The sequence below is a fragment of the Schistocerca gregaria genome, chromosome 1 (genome assembly GCF_023897955.1).
Source record: "Schistocerca gregaria isolate iqSchGreg1 chromosome 1, iqSchGreg1.2, whole genome shotgun sequence".
In the NCBI taxonomy this organism is placed as follows: domain Eukaryota; kingdom Metazoa; phylum Arthropoda; class Insecta; order Orthoptera; family Acrididae; genus Schistocerca; species Schistocerca gregaria.
The window spans coordinates 849,165,196-849,175,313 of record NC_064920.1 but is presented as its reverse complement, the minus strand read 5'-3'; the positions used below and the strand labels follow the sequence as shown (position 1 = coordinate 849,175,313).

Genomic DNA, 10,118 nt, shown 5'->3' with positions numbered 1-10,118 from the left:
TCCACAAGATTTGATACACATTCGAACATTTAGCAAATCAGATCACTTATTCCTATCGGGATACTACTAGAATGAATCATAACTTGAATATTGTAAATTATTTATACTCAAAAAAGATGTTGTTGTTGTTGTTGTTGTTGTCTTCAGTCCTGAGACTGGTTTGATGCAGCTCTCCATGCTACTCTATCCTGTGCAAGCTGCTTCATCACCCAGTACCTACTGCAACCTACATCCTTCTGAATCTGCTTAGTGTACTCATCTCTCGGTCTCCCTCTACGATTTTTACCCTCCACGCTGCCCTCCAATGCTAAATTTGTGATCCCTTGATGCCTCAAAACATGTCCTACCAACCGATCCCTTCTTCTAGTCAAGTTGTGCCACAAACTTCTCTTCTCCCCAATCCTATTCAATACCTCCTCATTAGTTACGTGATCTATCCACCTTATCTTCAGTATTCTTCTGTAGCACCACATTTCGAAAGCGTCTATTCTCTTCTTGTCCAAACTAGTTATCGTCCATGTTTCACTTCCATACATGGCTACACTCCAAACAAATACTTTCAGAAACGACTTCCTGATACATAAATCTAAATTCGATGTTAACAAATTTCTCTTCTTCAGAAACGCTTTCCTTGCCATTGCCAGTCTACATTTTATATCCTCTCTACTTCGACCATCATCAGTTATTTTACTTCCTAAATAGCAAAACTCCTTTACTACTTTAAGTGTCTCATTTCCTAATCTAATTCCCTCAGATTTAATTTGACTACATTCCATTATCCTCGTTTTGCTTTTGTTGATGTTCATCTTATATCCTCCTTTCAAGACACTGTCCATTCCGTTCAACTGCTCTTCCAAGTCCTTTGCAGTCTCTGACAGAATTACAATGTCATCGGCGAACCTCAAAGTTTTTACTTCGTCTCCATGAATTTTAATACCTACTCCAAATTTTTCTTTTGTTTCCTTTACTGCTTGCTCATTATACAGATTGAATAACATCTATATCAAAAAAGATATAGACTGAAAAATGATATAGATATGAAGTTCACAATGTCATATTTCACCCTAAAAATAATTTCGAGTTTGGCAGAACATGCATTTGGCTTTCTTTAAAATGTGTCCCCTCTCTCACATGAACACGGAGTTGGCTGATACCCATTAGCGGTGAGAAACAGAAGACCTGCACCCTGACTTGCACTTTAAGAAGAAGCTCAGTGGTCAAGGAAATGGAATTCAACACATTTACTTTGACTGTTTCCCTATTCACTGAACCGAAGTGTGCTATCACCTATTGCATTACAGAAGGCAGTCTGTCGGAAGGACAGACTCAGCATACAGGAGAGTCAAAACAACCTTTGGTGACTTTAAAAGCAACGGTGGTAACATAAAGAGTGCAATGGGAATTCCACTGTTAAATCCTGAGGAGAGAGAGCAGATAGGTGGAAAGAATACATTGAAAGCCTCTATGAGGGTGAAGATTTGTCTGATCTACATCTACATGACTACTCTGCAATTCACATTTAAGTGCTTGGCAGAGGGTTCATCGAATCACAATCATACTATCTCTCTACTATTCCACTCCCGAACAGCGAGCGGGAAAAACGAACACCTAAACCTTTCTGTTCGAGCTCTGATTTCTCTTATTTTATTTTGATGATCATTCCTACCTATGTAGGTTGGGCTCAACAAAATATTTTCGCATTCGGAAGAGAAAGTTGGTGACTGAAATTTCGTAAGAAGGTCTCGCCGCGACGAAAAACGTCTATGCTGTAATGACTTCCATCCCAACTCGCTTACCATATCTGCCACACTCTCTCCCCTATAACGCGATAATACAAAACGAGCTGCCCTTTTTTGCACCCTTTCGATGTCCTCCGTCAATCCCACCTGGTAAGGATCCCACACCGCGCAGCAATATTCTAACAGAGGACGAACGAGTGTAGTGTAAGCTGTCTCTTTAGTGGACTTGTTGCATCTGCTAAGTGTCCTGCCAATGAAACGCAACCTTTGGCTCGCCTTCCCGACAATATTATCTATGTGGTCCTTCCAACTGAAGTTGTTCGTAATTTTAACACCCAGGTACTTAGTTGAATTGACAGCCTTGAGAATTGTACTATTAATCGACTAATCGAATTCCAACGGATTTCTTTTGGAACTCATGTGGATCATCTCACACTTTTCGTTATTTAGCGTCAACTGCCACCTGACACACCATACAGCAATCTTTTCTAAATCGCTTTGCAGCTGATACTGGTCTTCGGATGACCTTACTAGACGGTAAATTACAGCATCATCTACGAACAGTCTAAGAGAACTGCTCAGATTGTCACCTAGGTCATTTATATAGATCAGGAACAGTAGAGGTCCCAGGACGCTTCCCTGGGGAACACCTGATATCACTTCAGTTTTACTCGATGATTTGCCGTCTATTACTACGAACTGCGACCTTCCTGACAGGAAATCACGAATCCAGTCGCACAACTGAGACGATACCCCATAGCTCTGCAGCTTGATTAGAAGTCGCTTGTGAGGAACGGTGTCAAAAGCTTTCCGGAAATCTAGAAATACGGAATCAACTTGAGATCCCCTGTCGATAGCGGCCATTACTTCGTGCGAATAAAGAGCTAGCTGCGTTGCACAAGAGCGATGTTTTCTGAAGCCATGCTGATTACGTGTCAATAGATCGTTCCCTTCGAGGTGGTTCATAATGTTTGGATACAGTATATGCTCCAAAACCCTACTGCAAACCGACGTCAATGATATAGGTCTGTAGTTAAATGGATTACTCCTACTACCCTTCTTAAACACTGGTGCGACCTGCGCAATTTTCCAATCTGTAGGTACAGATCTATCGGTGAGCGAGCGGTTGTATATGAGTGCTAAGTAGGGAGCTATAGTATCAGCGTAATCTGAAAGGAACCTAATCGGTATACAATCTGGACCTGAAGACTTACCCGTATTAAGCGATTTGAGTTGCTTCGCAACCCCTAAGGTATCTACTTCTAAGAAACTCATGCTAGCAGATGTTCGTGTTTCAAATTCTGGAATATTCCATTCGTCTTCCCTGGTGAAGGAATTTCGGAAAACTGCGTTCAATAACTCCGCTTTAGCGGCACAGTCGTCGATAACAGTACCATCGGCACTGCGCAGCGAAGGTATTGACTGCGTCTTGCCGCTTGTGTATTTTACATACGACCAGAATTTCTTCGGATTTTCTACCAAATTTCGAGACAATGTTTCGTTGTGGAACCTATTAAAGGCATCTCGCATCGAAGTACGTGCCAAATTTCGCGCGTCTGTAAATTTTAGCCCATCTTCGGGATTTCGCGTTCTTCTGAACTTCGCATGCTTTTTCCGTTGCCTCTGCAACAGCGTTCGGACCTTTTTTGTGTACCACGGGAGATCCGTTCCATCTCTTACCAATTTATGAGGTATGAATCTCTCAATTGCTGCTGCTACTATATCTTTGAATTTGAGCCACATCTCGTCTACATTCGCATAGTCAGTTCGGAAGGAATGGAAATTGTCTTTTAGGAAGGCTTCTAGTGGCACTTTATCCGCTTTTTTAAATAAAATTATTTTGCGTTTGTTTCTGATGGGTTTGGAAGAAATGGTATTGAGCCTAGCTACAATGACCTTGTGATCACTAATCCCTGTATCAGTCATGATGCTCTCTATCAGCTCTGGATTGTTTGTGGCCAAGAGGTCAAGTGTGTTTTCGCAACCATTTACAATTCGCGTGGGTTCGTGGACTAACTGCTCGAAATAATTTTCGGAGAATGCATTTAGGACAATCTCGGAAGACGTTTTCTGCCTGAAAACCACCGGTTTTGAACAAGTATTTTTGCCAACATACCGAGGGTAGGTTGAAGTCCCCACCAACTATAACCGTATGAGTGGGGTATTTATTTGTTACGAGACTCAAACTTTCTCTGAACTGTTCCGCAAGTGTATCATCGGAGTCTGGGGGTCGGTAGAAGGAGCCAATTATTAACTTAATTCGGCTGTTAAGTATAACCTCCACCCACACCAATTCGCACGGAGTATCTACTTCGACTTCACTACAAGATAAACCACTACTGACAGACACAAACACTCCACCACCAATTCTGCCTAATCTATCTTTCCTGAACACCGTCTGAGACTTCGTAAAAATTTCTCCAGAACTTATTTCAGGCTTTAGCCAGCTTTCTGTACCTATAACGATATCAGCTTCTGTGCTTTCTATTAGCGCTTGAAGCTCAGGGACTTTTCCAGCGCAACTACAACAATTTACAACTATAATTCCGACTGTTCCTTGATCCAAGCACGTCCTGTAATTGCCAAGCACCCTTTGACATTGCAGCCCATCCCGCACTTTCCCGAGGCCTTCTAACCTAAAAAACCGCCCAGTCCACGCCACACAGCCTCCGCTACCCGTGTAGCCGCCAGCTGAGTCTAGTGAACTCCTGACCTATTCAGCGGAACCCGAAACCCCACCACCCTATGGCGCAAGTCAAGGAATCTGCAGCCAATACGGTCGCAAAACCGTCTGAGCCTCTGATTCAGACCCTCCACCCGGCTCTGCACCAAAGGTCCGCAGTCGGTTCTGTCAACGATGCTGCAGATGGTGAGCTCTGCCTTCATCTCGTAAGCAAGACCGGCAGCCTTCACCAAATCAGATAGCCGCTGGAATCCACAGAGAATTTCCTCAGATCCAAAGCGACACACGTCATTAGTGCCGACATGTGCCACCACCTGCAGCTGGCTGCACCCTGTGCTCTTCATGGCATCCGGAAGGACCCTTTCCACATCAGGAATGACTCCTCCCGGAATGCACACGGAGTGCACACTGGATTTCTTCCCCTCCTTAGCCGCCGTATCCCTAAGGGGCCCCATTACGCGCCTAACATTGGAGCTCCCAACTACCAGTAATCCCACCCTCTGCGATTGCCCGGACCTTGAAGGCTGAGAATGATCCTCTGAAACAGGGCAGGCAGCTGCATCTGGCTCAGCCAGAGACAGTGCCTGAAACCTGTTTGTCAGACGCGCCGGGGAGGCTTTCTGATCAGCCTCCGGGGACGCCTTTCGATGTGATAGAAGAAGAAGCAGCAGTCGATTTAGAAGAGATAGGGGATCCAGTATTAGAATCGTAATTTAAAAGAGCTTTGGAGGACTTACGGTCAAATAAGGCAGAAGGGATAGATAACATTCCATCAGAATTTCTAAAATCATTAGGGGAAGTGGCAACAAAACGACTATTCACGTTGGTGTGTAGAATATATGAGTCTGGCGACATACCATCTGACTTTCGGAAAAGCATCATCCACACAATTCCGAAGACGGCAAGAGCTGTCAAGTGCGAGCATTATCGCACAATCAGCTTAACAGCTCATGCATCGAAGCTGCTTACAAGAATAATATACAGAAGAATGGAAAAGAAAACTGAGAATGCGTTAGGTGACGATCAGTTTGGCTTTAGGAAAAGTAAAGGCACGAGAGAGGCAATTCTGACGTTACGGCTATTAATGGAAGCAAGGCTAAAGAAAAATCAAGACACGATCATAGGACTTGTCGACCTGGAAAAAGCGTTCGACAATATAAAATGGTGCAAGCTGTTCGAGATTCTGAAAAAAGTAGGGATAAGCTATAGGGAGAGACGGGTCATATACACTCCTGGAAATGGAAAAAAGAACACATTGACACCGGTGTGTCAGACCCACCATACTTGCTCCGGACACTGCGAGAGGGCTGTACAAGCAATGATCACACGCACGGCACAGCGGACACACCAGGAACCGCGGTGTTGACCGTCGAATGGCGCTAGCTGCGCAGCATTTGTGCACCGCCGCCGTCAGTGTTAGCCAGTTTGCCGTGGCATACGGAGCTCCATCGCAGTCTTTAACACTGGTAGCATGCCGCGACAGCGTGGACGTGAACCGTATGTGCAGTTGACGGACTTTGAGCGAGGGCGTATAGTAGGCATGCGGGAGGCCGGGTGGACGTACCGCCGAATTGCTCAACACGTGGGGATTGAGGTCTCCACAGTACATCGATGTTGTCGCCAGTAGTCGGCGGAAGGTGCACGTGCCCGTCGACCTGGGACCGGACCGCAGCGACGCACGGATGCACGCCATGACCGTAGGATCCTACGCACTGCCGTAGGGGACCGCACCGCCACTTCCCAGCAAATTAGGGACACTGTTGCTCCTGGGGTATCGGCGAGGACCATTCGCAACCGTCTCCATGAAGCTGGGCTACGGTCCCGCACACCGTTGGCTCAGTTGGTAGAGCACTTGCCCACGAAAGGCAAAAGTCCCGAGTTCGAGTCTTGGTCCGGCACACAGTTTTAATCTGTCAGGAAGTTTCATATCAGCGCACACTCCGCTGCAGAGTGAAAATCTCATTCTGGAAACATCTCCCAGACTGTGGCTAAGCCATGTCTCCCCAATATCCTTTCTTTCAGGAGTGCTAGTTCTGCAAGTTTCGCAGGGGAGTTTCTGTAAAGTTTGGAAGGTAGAAGACGAGGTACTGGCAGAAATAAAGCTGTGAGGACGGGGCGTGAGTCGTGCTTGGGTAGCTCAGTTGGTAGAGCACTTGCCCGCGAAAGGCAAAGGTCCCGAGTTCGAATCTCGGTCCGGCAAACAGTTTTAATCTGCCAGGAAGTTTCAACACCTGGGTGCATATCACGTTCTCGTCTCTCGCCACATGGTGGTACGTCCAGCATTGTCGTACAACCTTTGATCTGGATGACGGAGTACTGATCCACGACGATTGTCCTTGTATAATCCGAAATGTGATTAATGAGACAACTAACGCAACACGTTTCCATTCATCTACGGCGTAATCTCAATGATTCCTTGCTCACTGCAATCGTAACTGACTACTGCATTGAGTCAGCGTTGGAACACTTAGGCGTCGCCCGCTGTGGGGGTACATGTTCAGCAGTATGCTCTGAACAGTGTGCGTCGGATACAGTAGTGCGTTTACCAGCGTTGTACGCTACTCTGTCGTCAAAGTTGCCTGCCCTACTTTACAGAACGGGAAAGCCTCTGGCCTCCACGTTCTGTGGTGAGGAGTGGATACCCACTTCCTTGTTGCCTACTCATGATTTCACTGTCCTTCAACCACATTCCATAGACGCTCACGACAGTAGCACGCGAAGAGCCGGCCAGCTTCTCCGTTATCCAGATGCTCGTTTACAGGTAGGAGGCCATAACACTCTGCTCATCGTCAGAGTCGCTAATGTTACTGCATTCCCCCATTTGTAATCGGTTTAGTCGATAAAACGATTTCTCATTCGTCTCTGCCAGCTTGTACACCTCCTCCATCGTATCACGTGCCCACAACGCCATGAGTTCAGTCTCGCTGTGGGCAGCGGTCATCACGTTTTGTGTCAAATGTGTGTTTAACCGATTTCGCTTATTTGTTTACAAATGCGATAGGAGCACTTAGGACTCTCTACTATGCAGTTTGTAGTGACATCATATATTGGTGGCTAGTGCATGAATGTATATGTTGGCATCACCGTACCATGCCTATTCGTTCTTCTTCCTATGTCCCTCCTTCCTCTTCGCCGGTACAGCAAAGCCAGGCGGGGGTTACTTTATACACTCATTCTTTGTAGGTAATGTTTCCATAATGTATTATTCTGTTCAATCTTTTCGTTAATATTAAAAATATATATTGAAATAAGACAATCTCGTTGGTAAAGTCTTAATTATTTACGGGAAATGACGCGTTTCGCCTTTTTGATGCATCTTCAGACTGACGTAAAAATTAATGTGTAAAACCAACATTCGCCCATTAAGCTAAAATTATTATGAATGTCTAGTTCATTCCTAATGTCTCCATTTCTTGTACAGTCTTCCCTGGTAACGTCTTTCACTTTCCTAAAGAATCTCATTTCACCTGGTTGTAGTCTGCTTTTATCACGTTTTTAAGGGATGCATGACTCACTTCCAAATAGTAATACAGGTGCAAGGGTAGTTTTATGGAACTTTAATTTTTTTATTATGTATTTTGTTCTGAAATGTTTTCTTTGTCATTATACATACTGACTTATGTTTGCTAACTTTATTTTCAATATCCTTGTCTATGTGACAACTTCTGTCGCATCCTAAGAAATTAAACTTGGAGACGTGCTCAAGTGGTGTATTATCATATTGTATTTGAGCATGTAGGGTGTTTCCCATGATAAGTCATGATTTTAGTTTTCTTTGTTGATACTCAAATTTTGTATTCTCTTTTCCTTAATTGATGTAATTTATAGACTGCTTTTTGTAGTTAATCTTCCCTTTTTTAAAAAATGGTAACATCATCTGCGTACATAACGATTTTAACATATTTATTTCTATTCATCTGCATACTCTGATATACTTTACTTTCGTCTCCAGCTTTAATCAGAGCATTTATATGTACATTAAATAAGGTCTTTCACAGGCTACAGCCTAGTTTCAGTCACTTACTGGTAGTGATTTCTTCATTTTTATTGTTAACAAATGTTATATTGTTTTTGTGTCCCTGTATAACCTTTTCATAGCTTCACTTAGATGTCTGAAATATCCAGCTTTAATTATTATATCCCACAGTTTCTTTCTGTTCACATTGTCAAAAGCTTTTTCAAAGTCAACGAAAGCTGTGTGTGTCTCTAAATTGAATTCTCATCGTTTCTCTAAAGTTCTTTTCTTATTAGACGTATTATCACTGTATAAGTGCCTTTTCAGAATCCACATTTTTCTTCAAGTAGGAGAATCTGTGTTATGGTTCTTAAACTATTATTGATTATTTTTGCAAATATTTTATAGGCTGAGTTTAGGAGGCTAATTCCTCTTATAACGTTCATGATTGTTTGTTTGACCTTTTTTAAAAACTGTTATCGTTCGTGATATTTTCCAACAGTTTGAGATTTTTCACCAGTGCCAACATTCATTAAATAAATGTAATTGTCTAAAATCTCAAAAGGGGCTAGCATATCTAAAAAGTACCATATTAAAACGATCTGGCCAATATGCTTTCCTGTTTTTAATACTTTTAAAAACTACTTGCAGTTCTTTTACTGTGGCTGAATCCAAAGTACTATTATGTGATGTGATCCCTTCCTCCTCATCCAATTCTGGGTCAACTGTTTGCCACAGTTTTTTTTATAAAATTCTTTCCTCTGACTTTCCGTTAATAAAATTTAATTCTGCAGTATCTTTCTCCGTTCTGATTAAGTGCTTCAGTGCTTTCCTGCAATGTATATCTTGTTCGACTTCAGTTATAAAATTATTTCATAACTCTTGGTGTGTGAGCCTTGTTATTTGTTTGGCATGGTTCCGTTTCTGTTTATATTCCTCATTAGTTTCCACAGCTTTATTCAGCAGGAGTTTCTGTGGGTTGCATCTTTTTCTTCAAAGGCCTTTGTGATGTTTTGATTCCAAACCCTTCATCCTTTCTATTCCCTTTTCTTCTTTTACCCAAGGCCTCATACCCCACGCTCCCTATGCATCCTTTACCCCAAGGCCTCATACCCCACTCTCCCTATGCATTCTTTAATATTTTTCGGAACTTTCTCTATATTCTGAATAGTTGGAGTTTCTAGAAGATATTTCTGTAGTCTAAGTTGATAAAAATTACTAATCCTTTCTTGTCCTAGAAGGTACAGCTAAAAGACATCCTCAAGCTTTGTTTGTCTTCTCGGCCTAAGTTTTTCCACCTAGCTGTCACTATTGTTGCAATGACTAAATAGTGATCAGAACAGACATTACTTCCTCGATGTACGTGTACGTCTAGAATCTGATTACACATCCTGTCGTTTGCGATTACATAGCCCTTAGCGCTCCATGTAAACTGATGTATCTCTTTTTCTAAATAATATGTTAACGATTTTAAGCTGTTGAAGGTCCTCAACAGACCATGCATCCCAAGGGGCTAAGTTTTGTCTTCATGAAGCCGTCAGATAACTGAAATATTTCAGACCACAGTTCAAAAATGTAAAAAGATATTTTCGTTTGTTAAAAATGCAATTCAGAGCTAGCTGTGTAAGTAGGCTGTTTAGGTTTTCTTATTAGTAACGCCGCTTAGCGCTCGGTATGAAAAATCACTGGCTGTGCTGTGAGCAGTCTGTGTTTAGTTTGCATTGTTGTCTGCCATTGTAGT

The 10,118-nt window shown here is 42.9% G+C and overlaps 1 non-coding gene across 1 annotated transcript; it reads left to right on the top strand.

Moving 5' to 3' along the window:
• The first annotated feature begins 6,547 nt into the window (after window positions 1-6,547).
• On the top strand, window positions 6,548-6,622 carry Trnas-cga (transfer RNA serine (anticodon CGA)). Its single transcript has one exon. It is a non-coding gene; the product is annotated as a tRNA-Ser (tRNA).
• The last annotated feature ends 3,496 nt before the right edge of the window (window positions 6,623-10,118 follow it).